This window comes from Mytilus trossulus, chromosome 10 (genome assembly GCF_036588685.1).
Source record: "Mytilus trossulus isolate FHL-02 chromosome 10, PNRI_Mtr1.1.1.hap1, whole genome shotgun sequence".
Taxonomy (NCBI): Eukaryota; Metazoa; Mollusca; class Bivalvia; order Mytilida; family Mytilidae; genus Mytilus; species Mytilus trossulus.
In genome coordinates, this window is record NC_086382.1 from 76,971,591 (window position 1) to 76,982,483 (window position 10,893).

A 10,893-nucleotide genomic window follows, 5' to 3' on the forward strand; every position below is an offset into this window, starting at 1 on the left:
CAACACTGTAAAACCAGACAAGCGACTGATAGTAATTATCAACAACACTGTAAAACCAGGCAAGCGACTGATGTTAATTATTAACAACACTGTGAAACCAGGCAAGCGACTGATGTTAATTAATAATAACACTGTGAAACCAGGCAAGCGACTGATGGTAATGAATAATAACACTGTGAAACCTAGGCAAGCGACTGATGGTACTTATTAACAACACTGTAAAACCAGGCAAGCGACTGATGTTAATTATAAACAACACTGTGAAACCAGGCAAGCGACTGATAGTAATTATTAACAACACTGTGAAACCAGGCAAGCAACTGATGGTAATTATTAACAACACTGTGAAACCAGGCAAGCGACTGATGGTAATTATCAACAACACTGTGAAACCAGGCAAGTGACTGATGGTAATTATTAACAACACTGTGAAACCAGGCAAGTGACTGATGGTAATTATTAACAACACTGTGAAACCAGGCAAGTGACTGATGGTAATTATCAACAACACTGTGAAACCAGGAAAGCGACTGATGGTGATTGTTAACAACACTGTGAAACCAAGCAAGCGAACGATGTTGATTGTTAACAACACTGTGAAACCAGGTAAATGACTGATGGTAATTTGTAAACAACACTATGAAACCTGACAAGGGACTGGTGGTTATTATTAACAGTCCTGTGAAACCTAGGCAAGCGACTGATGGTACTTATCAACAACACTGTAGAACCAAGCGACTGATGGTAATTATTAACAACGCTGTGAAAGCAAGCGACTGATGGTAATTATTAGCCAGTTGGTGTTCTTTTTTTTCTGTACATAAAGTGTTACTGTTCATACAACCTGTGTATGTGTCATGTCTTCGTCGATGAATTCAATATCTGTGAACCTAACCTTAATCCTTACCCTAACTCTATCTTTAAATCTAAAACATAGGTGTGCTAATGCCATTTTGTGATCATTTAATCTTGTGTACGCATATACATGTCAACTATTAATTTTTGTTCCATTTGGTTTTTTTTTAAATATTAAAACAAGGAAATCTAAAATATCTTCTCTTTCATTATGTTATCCTTTCTGAGCGTGAAACCTGTTTTTTTCTATAGTTAAACTGAATTAATACTCTGAACATATACCCCTTTTTGTGTGATATGTTTTTATATAATTTGTATCTGGTTACCGTTTTGTTTCATATTATTCAAATAAACATCTAGTCAATAAAATAAGATAGAAAGATAGTTATATACTAGTATAAGGCAGGATATGTCAGTAAACATATCCCCCTTTTTGTTGGATAAAGATATCAATCATTTGTTTCTCTTTTATATAATTTGTATCCGGTTACCGTTTTGTTTCATAAGTTATATGGATTTTCAAGAGAAGGAATATCATTTACCCAGTATTAATAATTCATAGACATGTAGGTTGTGAACATGATTCCTTTTAGTCAATAAAATAAGATAGAAAGATAATTATATATAAGGAAGGATTTGTCAGTAATATGATTTCAAAATATATCTTTTAGAATGCAAAAGTTTCTTCACTTTGATGTTTTTAGATTGAATTAAAAAACATTGTTCTTAAAGAGGGACGAAAGATACCAAAGGGACAGTCAAACTCATGAATCTAAAACAAACTGACAACGCCATGGCTAAAAATGAAAAAAGACAAACAGACAAACAATAGTACTCATGACACAACATAGAAAACAAAAGAATAAACATCACGAACTCCACCAAAAACTAGGGGTGATCTCGGGTGCTCTGGAAAGGTAAATTTCTTTGAAAGAGGGTTGCGATCATTCTTTCGTAAATTTAACGGACGCCATCACGAGTTGGTTGACCGGTATGGAATAACCGTTTCACAGATGATATCGGAAATACTCCTCATGACGTAACAACAATTTACTTCCCTTTTCACCACAAATGTGACCTACCGCATTAGACAATTTACCGGGTTTGTAATAACACGAGCAACAAGACGGGTGCCACATGTGGAGCAGGATCTGATTACCTTCCGGAGCACCTGAGATCACCCCCAGTTTGTGGTGCTATTGGTGTTGTTCTAAATTCTTTTGTTTTCTATGTTGCGTCATGTGTACTACTATTTGTCTCTTTGTCTTTTTATTTTTTAGCCATGGTGTTGTCAGTTTATTTTCGATCTATGAGTTTGACTGTTCCTCTGGTATCTTTCGCCTCTCATTCTTGATGTTGAATATTTGGCAAATTAAAGAAATTAAAGAAACAACAGACACGGTTTTCTCTATCTTATTTTGAAACTATTCCTCGAATTATTAATAAGCAGTCATCCCAGAATATATGACAGACGAGCCGTTTTTAATTTTGAAATATAAATTTCCCCAATCTAAAGAGTATCGATATCGGTAATATATAACCAAGTTTGTGTGGTATTCAAGAGCTTGCATCCGCTACACAGACTTTCACTAGTTACTGATCAGAAAGTTGATAAACCAGGGTTAGGTCAAAGAACGTCTCGTCCCTTTCCACAAAAAGTTCATTGGAAGCTTCCAAGACCTTGTTGATAACCGTATTAACTAAACATAATATACGATGCTCTTGAACTATAGCTAGGTACTGACGTTGTTAATCTTAATTACGTGTTACAATGTTCTTTTATTTGCCTATGTGAATACTACTTATACTGTTTAGTCTACTTTTGTATAATTGTCTTTTATTTTTAATAATGTACTCTGTCTATAGGTCTTTTTGTGTTTCTTTGTTTGAAACATTTGTTTGTTACTTAATGTTTATAAAGATTATAACACAATGTTGACTGCTGTACTCCTATTTTAACATATTATATAGATATAAAATGTTTATCTGGTCAAGATCTATCTGCCCCATTTTTTCAGACATATCGGACAACCCGTTGTTTGGTTGCTGTCCTCGAGATGGTTATTTTATTAGAAAACGGCAAGTTAAACTAATCTAGATTATATTTTAACAGCAAAATAATAATAATATAAGAAACGGTGTTTAATAGTTAAACCTATCACAGATACCAAGATATAATTTTGTATTCACGCATATACGCGCGTCTCGTTTACAAAAGACTCAAAACCTAATATATGTGGTAACTAGAACCCAACCTAAGTGTGGTATTCAATATGTGGGACAGACGGGACGAGAGTATTTCAGAAGAAATCAAGAACATCTGTACCGCTTTCGTAGACCCAAAAAATTCAAAAGTTTAGTATATCAGCATTTAGATAAGCATAATCATAATCTGAAATATATAAAATTCCAACCGCTCGAAACCGTTCAAAAACAACCAGGAGAATCGCACAAGCAATTTGAAAAATCACGCGAAGTTCGCGAATTGTTTTGGATAAAAAGACTTCAAACAGCTTATCCTCTCGGTCTAAATGATAAAATATTAGGGCAGGGGAACATATCTAAAACTCATATCGATGTCATTAATATTGTTGATAAACGACTTAGAGATAATAGGTCTCATGGTAAACGCAAGAACCGCAATCAACGTATTAAACATCGTATAAATTATACACTTGCTGATCTGTTATCTATAATAAAGAATAATGGCAGACATCAAGTATTATGCAAACTGGGTCAGATACCTATAAGTAAATTATATGCTATTTTTCTGGAGTGTGATAAAATTTCTTTTTTTAGCCCATTTTATGAATACACCCATATTATTACAGCCTTTTGTCATCACAGGCTTTTTCTTATTATTGATAAACCTGAAAATCATAAACGACATTTTCTCAAATTAAAATATATAAATAGAGGTATTGATTTTATTAATTTGTCTAGCATATTCAATGACTCTTCTGTCTATAGCTTAATACCTCCATATTTTGATAATATAGAACAACCCATTATTTCGTATTCTTATAAAAAACCGAGCAGAAATTTGATTTTCAATTATACGTCAATTACAACAGACGTCAATATAGAAAATAATGTTCCTTCCACTTGAGATTGCGAAACATCTAGTTTTAAATATGTTCCCTAAGGTAATGTTATCACAGGAGACCTCAACATAGTCGATGACCGTGAAGTCATAACTTTTCTAAAGAAAGGACCGAAATACCGTCCTCCATCTACAATAGATTGGAAACAGTGTCGTCAGGTTATTAAAAACGCTCTGTCTGCCTATTGTAAAAATTGGTGCAAACGTGAAAAATCCGATAAAAAATCTTTAGACAGTTATTTGAATAAAATTATGAATACTGTTGATATTCGAATATCTCATTTAGAAAACAATTCTGAAATTAATAATAGGAACCATGATATACCCATTTCTAGAATAAAAAAACAAACTCAAGGTACTCGCAGAGCGGTTTGTGTTCGTACCGGCAGACAAGGCAGCAAATAATGTAGTGGTGGTGTGACGCATATACTACTCGAAAGTCTTCAAAACGAAATTATCATTCAGGTCAGTGCGCACCACAGAGAGTAAAATCGTTAACAAGCATACCACTGCCACTGCCTAGCTTAAAGCATCTTCCGAACATTTGAAAGTCCCTACCATGTACTGGTTACCGAAATTACACCAAAAAAAAACATTTAAATTCCGTTTCATCTCCGCTTCGAGTAAGTGTTCTACTACTAATCTATCAGTGCTTCTAACCACCTCCCTTACTACTATCAAAGAACTGGTTATTAACTTTTGTAATAAGGCTTATGAAAATAATGGTATTAATTTTTTTTGGAGTGTTAAAAATTCTTTAGAGGTTTTAGATTAAATACATGCTTTCAATGGTCCTTACAATTCTGTTGACAGTTATGATTTTTCTACTCTGTACACTACACTTCCACACAATCTTATAAAGAAAAAGTTTTCGTATTTGATAAAATGGTCTTTCGAAAAATCTCATTGTAATTTTATTTGCTGTAACTCGTTTAAGGCCTTTTTCTGCAACGAAAAAGGAAAGTATGCTAGATACACTTACTGCAAATGTGAGGATATGATTGAAGCTTTAAACTTTCTACTTGATAACATTTATGTACGTTTCGGCGATAATAAAGTGTATCGTCAGGTAGTAGGTATTCCTATGGGCACCAACTGTGCCCCTTTAATAGCAGATTTATTTCTATATTGCTATGAATCTCAGTTTATGACCAAACTCAGTAAAGACCCATCATTGTTACATTTGGTTGATACATTCAAAAATACCTACCGTTATCTGGATGATATTTTTTCGTTGAATAATCCAGAGTTCTCTAAATATACTTATTTACCCAAACGAACTTACTTTAACTAAATCTAACATAAACAGCAGCAGTTGTCCTTTTCTAGATTTAGACATTTCTATTTCAAATGGGAAACTCCACACTACAATTTACGACAAAAGAGACGATTTTTCATTTCCTATTGTTAATTTTCCTTTTTTAGACGGCGATGTGCCGTTGGCTCCATCATACGGTGTTAATATATCGCAACTCGTTTTTGCCCGTGTGTGTTCTGATGTCCAATGTTGGGTATGTGTGGATTTACCTCCCTTAAACTGCTTGTAAATTATGTATATTTTTGAAAAGTTTGAAGAAGAAATCTTTAATTGCACAGTATTGTGCAATAGATTTGTAAGATCTTGACATTTGTTTTGTGTCAGAAACTCATATTATGTTAAAAGTTTGATCACAATCCAAATTCAGAGCTGTATCAAGCTTGAATGTTGTGTCCATACTTGCCCCAACTGTTCAGGGTTCAACTTCTGTGGTGGTACAAAGCTGAGCCCTGTGGAGCACATGGTTTTTATTTGGTTTCAAGTTGACCATGTAAAACCCCGATACAGATGAATCTGCATGTTGACACGTTCAAATCTAACACACTATGTACCATTGAGTTAAGACGGTGAAGAATTTATACTTTTAAAGAAAACCCGATATCTCTTCTTCAGATATTTTGCTTCAATATATTCCTTGCCATGCATCTTCGCTAGCCAAGGGTTACGATACACTCCCGCTCTCTTCACCCTTGGCGGATTGAGATAAAATTTCGGAGACACAAGGTAAGGATTTTTATTGGTTGCAGTCAAAACTCGCTGCATCCAATCAAAATGCGCCTGTAACATGATCACGTGTAAATGTAGAAAGTGTTTGTAAACAATTGCCACGTGTTTTTTGTGCAACAAGCCTTTACATCCCTAAACATACGACTATATTTAGTGAAAACTTGAATGTTTTTAATCAACAAATGGAAGTTCCTGTGTATGTTTCATGCACAAATGCATGAATGTTGACGTATGCTTTCATTTCCGGCTTTACCAAGTGTGTAGCATCTAGACGCTACCGTGTTTTTACCTCCAAGCTGAAGAGTTCAAGTGCTACCATTGGTCAAGACTAATGTATTCGGAATTGGCGTGGTTTTTATCTTCCGATAGATGGCGCAACATTGTTATCACAAATGTTGGCTCAATCCGCCAAGGGTGAAGAGAGCGGGAGTGGATCGTAACCCTTGGCTAGCGAAGATGCTTGCCATGATACTCATTACATACTACAAGATTTTTCGAAAAAGGGAAATTTTATAGACAAACACTAAAAAACGCACAACACTACCATTGATAAATCTTGCTTGGTATTTTTAAATGTTAAAAACTTAATGTTGCTCGTGCTTCATAGTTGTTATAGGACTGCCAAAACCTTTACCGTCGTACATTGGTATCACGTTGTTGTCTGCGTCATCCAAGACAGTTGGTTTCCGGACGACAACTTTTATAAGTAGTAGTGAATAGAAATCCTTGAAAATTATACAAAAGGTTAATAGCCTCAAAAGAAAGGTTGGATATGATTTTTTTTTATAGTTTAGGTGTAATATCACCAAATCATGGTACGTCACATCCGGTTGTATACGAAAGTAGGTAAAAAAATATTCCCTTGAATTTGACAGTTGTAGGTAATTAATCCTACATTTTATTGCAGTAAAACCATTTCTGTGTCATAAACATATGTCATGGGTACTTCAAAACACCATTATTTTTTATTTGGGATTTCTATAGAAAATTTTGTAATCTTGTGGTTTCATGGTGACTAAACCTAGTACACAGATAAAATAAGGGGAGAAATTTGATTGGTTAACTTCCAATGATGGTTATTTTCTTATATGCAATGAAATATGTGATGTTTGGGGAAAGACGGCTTCAAGCCGTCAATCCCCTATGGGGTTGACCAGAGTGACACTCCCTCACATCATTCATTTTGTTTTTATACATGTTATAGTGTGGAAAGCCCCCCAACAAATCTTACTTAGATTGAAGAGAAGGAGACCCAGAAATGAATAGTTTGACTTTAAACACTTTTTTACACATTTCCCTTCTGTTTCTCACGAAATTATCGTACCTTGAACTCTCCTTTACACTATTTACGTTTATTTTACAATCCGGAAAAATTAGTATGACGAGGTATTCTAAATATATCCAACCTACATTGTATTTTATAATGACGTCATTCTTGGAAGAAGCAGGGATATCCTTCACCAGTTCACTGGTTATTTAAATCATTCTTAGAGATCGCACACTAATTACAAATTTGTATTTGTTAAATCTAAACATAATATTGTTTACTGTAGATGATTTAAACATCAACATGCAATACTTTAATTTGTAGGTCAACAACTTTCAAAATAAACAAAGATCGTGGGGTTACATGAGACAGGGGAAAGAAACGATTTTATTACTTTTTTCGGGTCTCACTAATTAGAGACAAAAGCGTCAAGAAGCGACAAGAAGTGTCAAGAAGACTAGCGACAAGAAACAAATTTTCTTCTTGTCGCTTCTTGTCGCTAAAATTCTTTTTGTCTCTAATTAGTGAGACCACTTTTTTCTGTAAAAATTCTGAGAATCTTCCTCCAATTCAGGAGCACCTCAATTGATGAGTAATTATCCACTAAAATAAAAGTTAATGTATTTAAACACTTCAAATGTGACATTTCATTGGATTAGTAGTCTTCTATTAAAACTAAATTTTTGTGTACCTACATAATCATTGTAATGGTAAAAAAAAAAATGATAAAAATTTGCATTTTGTAGTTTAAACATATTTATTATTTACAAATATTTCAAAATTAAAATTAAAATTTTGAAACAAGCTTCACACAGTTTACATCACTCATACTGTTACATCAGTGTTCCAGGTCAGGGAGAGGGATCATATGTTTAATCCCGCCACATTCTATGTGTGCCTGTCCAACGTCACGAGTATGTAGTACAATGGTTATCATGTACTGTTACATCAGTGTTCCAGGTCAGGGAGATGGCTCATATGTTTAATCCCGCCACATTCTTTGTGTGCCTGTCCAACTTCACGAGTATGTAGTACAATGGTTATCGTGTAATGTTACATCAGTGTACACACAAGCGGAGGCAGACAGAGCTGCTGGTATGGGATCTTACAAAAAACCTAAGAAACTTCATGTAGAAACACAGTCTGTCAAAGAAGATATGGACACTGAACTTTGTGAGGAAGACAAAACATGACTGTCACATGATCAGAATAAATCACCTGTGATAATGTTTGTTTGTTGACTAAAAAATATAAAATGAACTAAAAAAGATAAAATGGACTAAAAAAGATCAAATATGTACTTGATGACTTGAGTACACAAAAGTAAAATGTTAAAACTCTAATGACTTTGATTTTGTTAATAATATCAATATCAGTCTATAATGTATTTGTATACATAGGTTTGGCTCATGACTTGTTACATGAATCTTTATTTCATTTATATGTTGTTTTAATATTATAATTGTCTGTATTTGGATCACGCCTCTATTGTGCTCTTTCCAATAAAATATTGAATTGAATTGAATTATTTTCTGAAAATTGAAATGAGAAAAAAATTGCCCCTCCCCCTAAAAATGCCTTGAAAACAACAAAAAAACATACATAATCATGGCTAGAATTAATATTCCTTTATTAGTATGTTAGAAAAATAAATTGATCACTAATCACCTCAAGACAATACAACATTTCTTTATACACAATTTAAAAGCAATGTAAGGGAGGTAAATCCTAACAGTCACAACATTTTTTTACCCCAATTCTTAAACGGTTTGAGCACTTACCTCCCCACAAGTCAATCATACCAACCCTTTCAGGTATGGAAACTTCTGGTATAGTTTCATACAATTAAACACAATTTATTGTCTGGAAACTACTTAAATGCTTATTAGTGCTCCTAATTCCTAAAGGTGAACTACCACCATTGATTTTCCCCTATTAGTCTTTGTTAAATTTGCACTTTTCAAAAAATTGTGCAGAATTTATCCTTGTTTCAAATAAAGAAATACTTGGCATGAGTAAAGTTTTATCCTGTCTAGTTCTAAAGAAAAATCAGAGCTGAATAGCTCTGAGGGGAAAGACGGCCCTTGTTTCTATTTAATTAAGTTTTTGGAAAGGGGGGTATCTTTTGATAGTTTTCATATGAAGAATGAAAAAGGGAACAGCTTGAACATGTAGAAAGGTTGACAATATTGAAATCAATTGTTGTTTATGTAATTTCATTTCCTTAGTTTAGGATTCAATTTGGACCAATGGAAGAGATCTGCATCTTCTAAATCTGAATTCTGTCATTTCACAACAACTACAATATTTTTTGAAATCTTGATGGTGTACCACTGAACTGCAGGCTAGGGCCATTTTCCATTTTTTGTGACAGTACTCTTGGATTTTTAAGTTTTTTCTTTAGAAAGAAAAATCTATTCAGTTTTAAATTTCCATTGTTAAAGTTCCGAGTTACAACTCTCATCAAAGGGACACAGGTACTAATAAAAAAAACAATATGAGTGATGTAAACTGTGTGAAGCTTGTTTCAAAATTTTAATTTTAATTTTGAAATATTTGTAAATAATAAATATGTTTAAACTACAAAATGCAAATTTTTATCATTTTTTTTTTTACCATTACAATGATTATGTAGGTACACAAAAATTTAGTTTTAATAGAAGACTACTAATCCAATGAAATGTCACATTTGAAGTGTTTAAATACATTAACTTTTATTTTAGTGGATAATTACTCATCAATTGAGGTGCTCCTGAATTGGAGGAAGATTCTCAGAATTTTTACAGAAAAAAGTGGTCTCACTAATTAGAGACAAAAAGAATTTTAGCGACAAGAAGCGACAAGAAGAAAATTTGTTTCTTGTCGCTAGTCTTCTTGACACTTCTTGTCGCTTCTTGACGCTTTTGTCTCTAATTAGTGAGACCCGAAAAAAGTAATAAAATCGTTTCTTTCCCCTGTCTCATGTAACCCCACGATCTTTGTTTATTTTGAAAGTTGTTGACCTACAAATTAAAGTATTGCATGTTGATGTTTAAATCATCTACAGTAAACAATATTATGTTTAGATTTAACAAATACAAATTTGTAATTAGTGTGCGATCTCTAAGAATGATTTAAATAACCAGTGAACTGGTGAAGGATATCCCTGCTTCTTCCAAGAATGACGTCATTATAAAATACAATGTAGGTTGGATATATTTAGAATACCTCGTCATACTAATTTTTCCGGATTGTAAAATAAACGTAAATAGTGTAAAGGAGAGTTCAAGGTACGATAATTTCGTGAGAAACAGAAGGGAAATGTGTAAAAAAGTGTTTAAAGTCAAACTATTCATTTCTGGGTCTCCTTCTCTTCAATCTAAGTAAGATTTGTTGGGGGGCTTTCCACACTATAACATGTATAAAAACAAAATGAATGATGTGAGGGAGTGTCACTCTGGTCAACCCCATAGGGGATTGACGGCTTGAAGCCGTCTTTCCCCAAACATCACATATTTCATTGCATATAAGAAAATAACCATCATTGGAAGTTAACCAATCAAATTTCTCCCCTTATTTTATCTGTGTACTAGGTTTAGTCACCATGAAACCACAAGATTACAAAATTTTCTATAGAAATCCCAA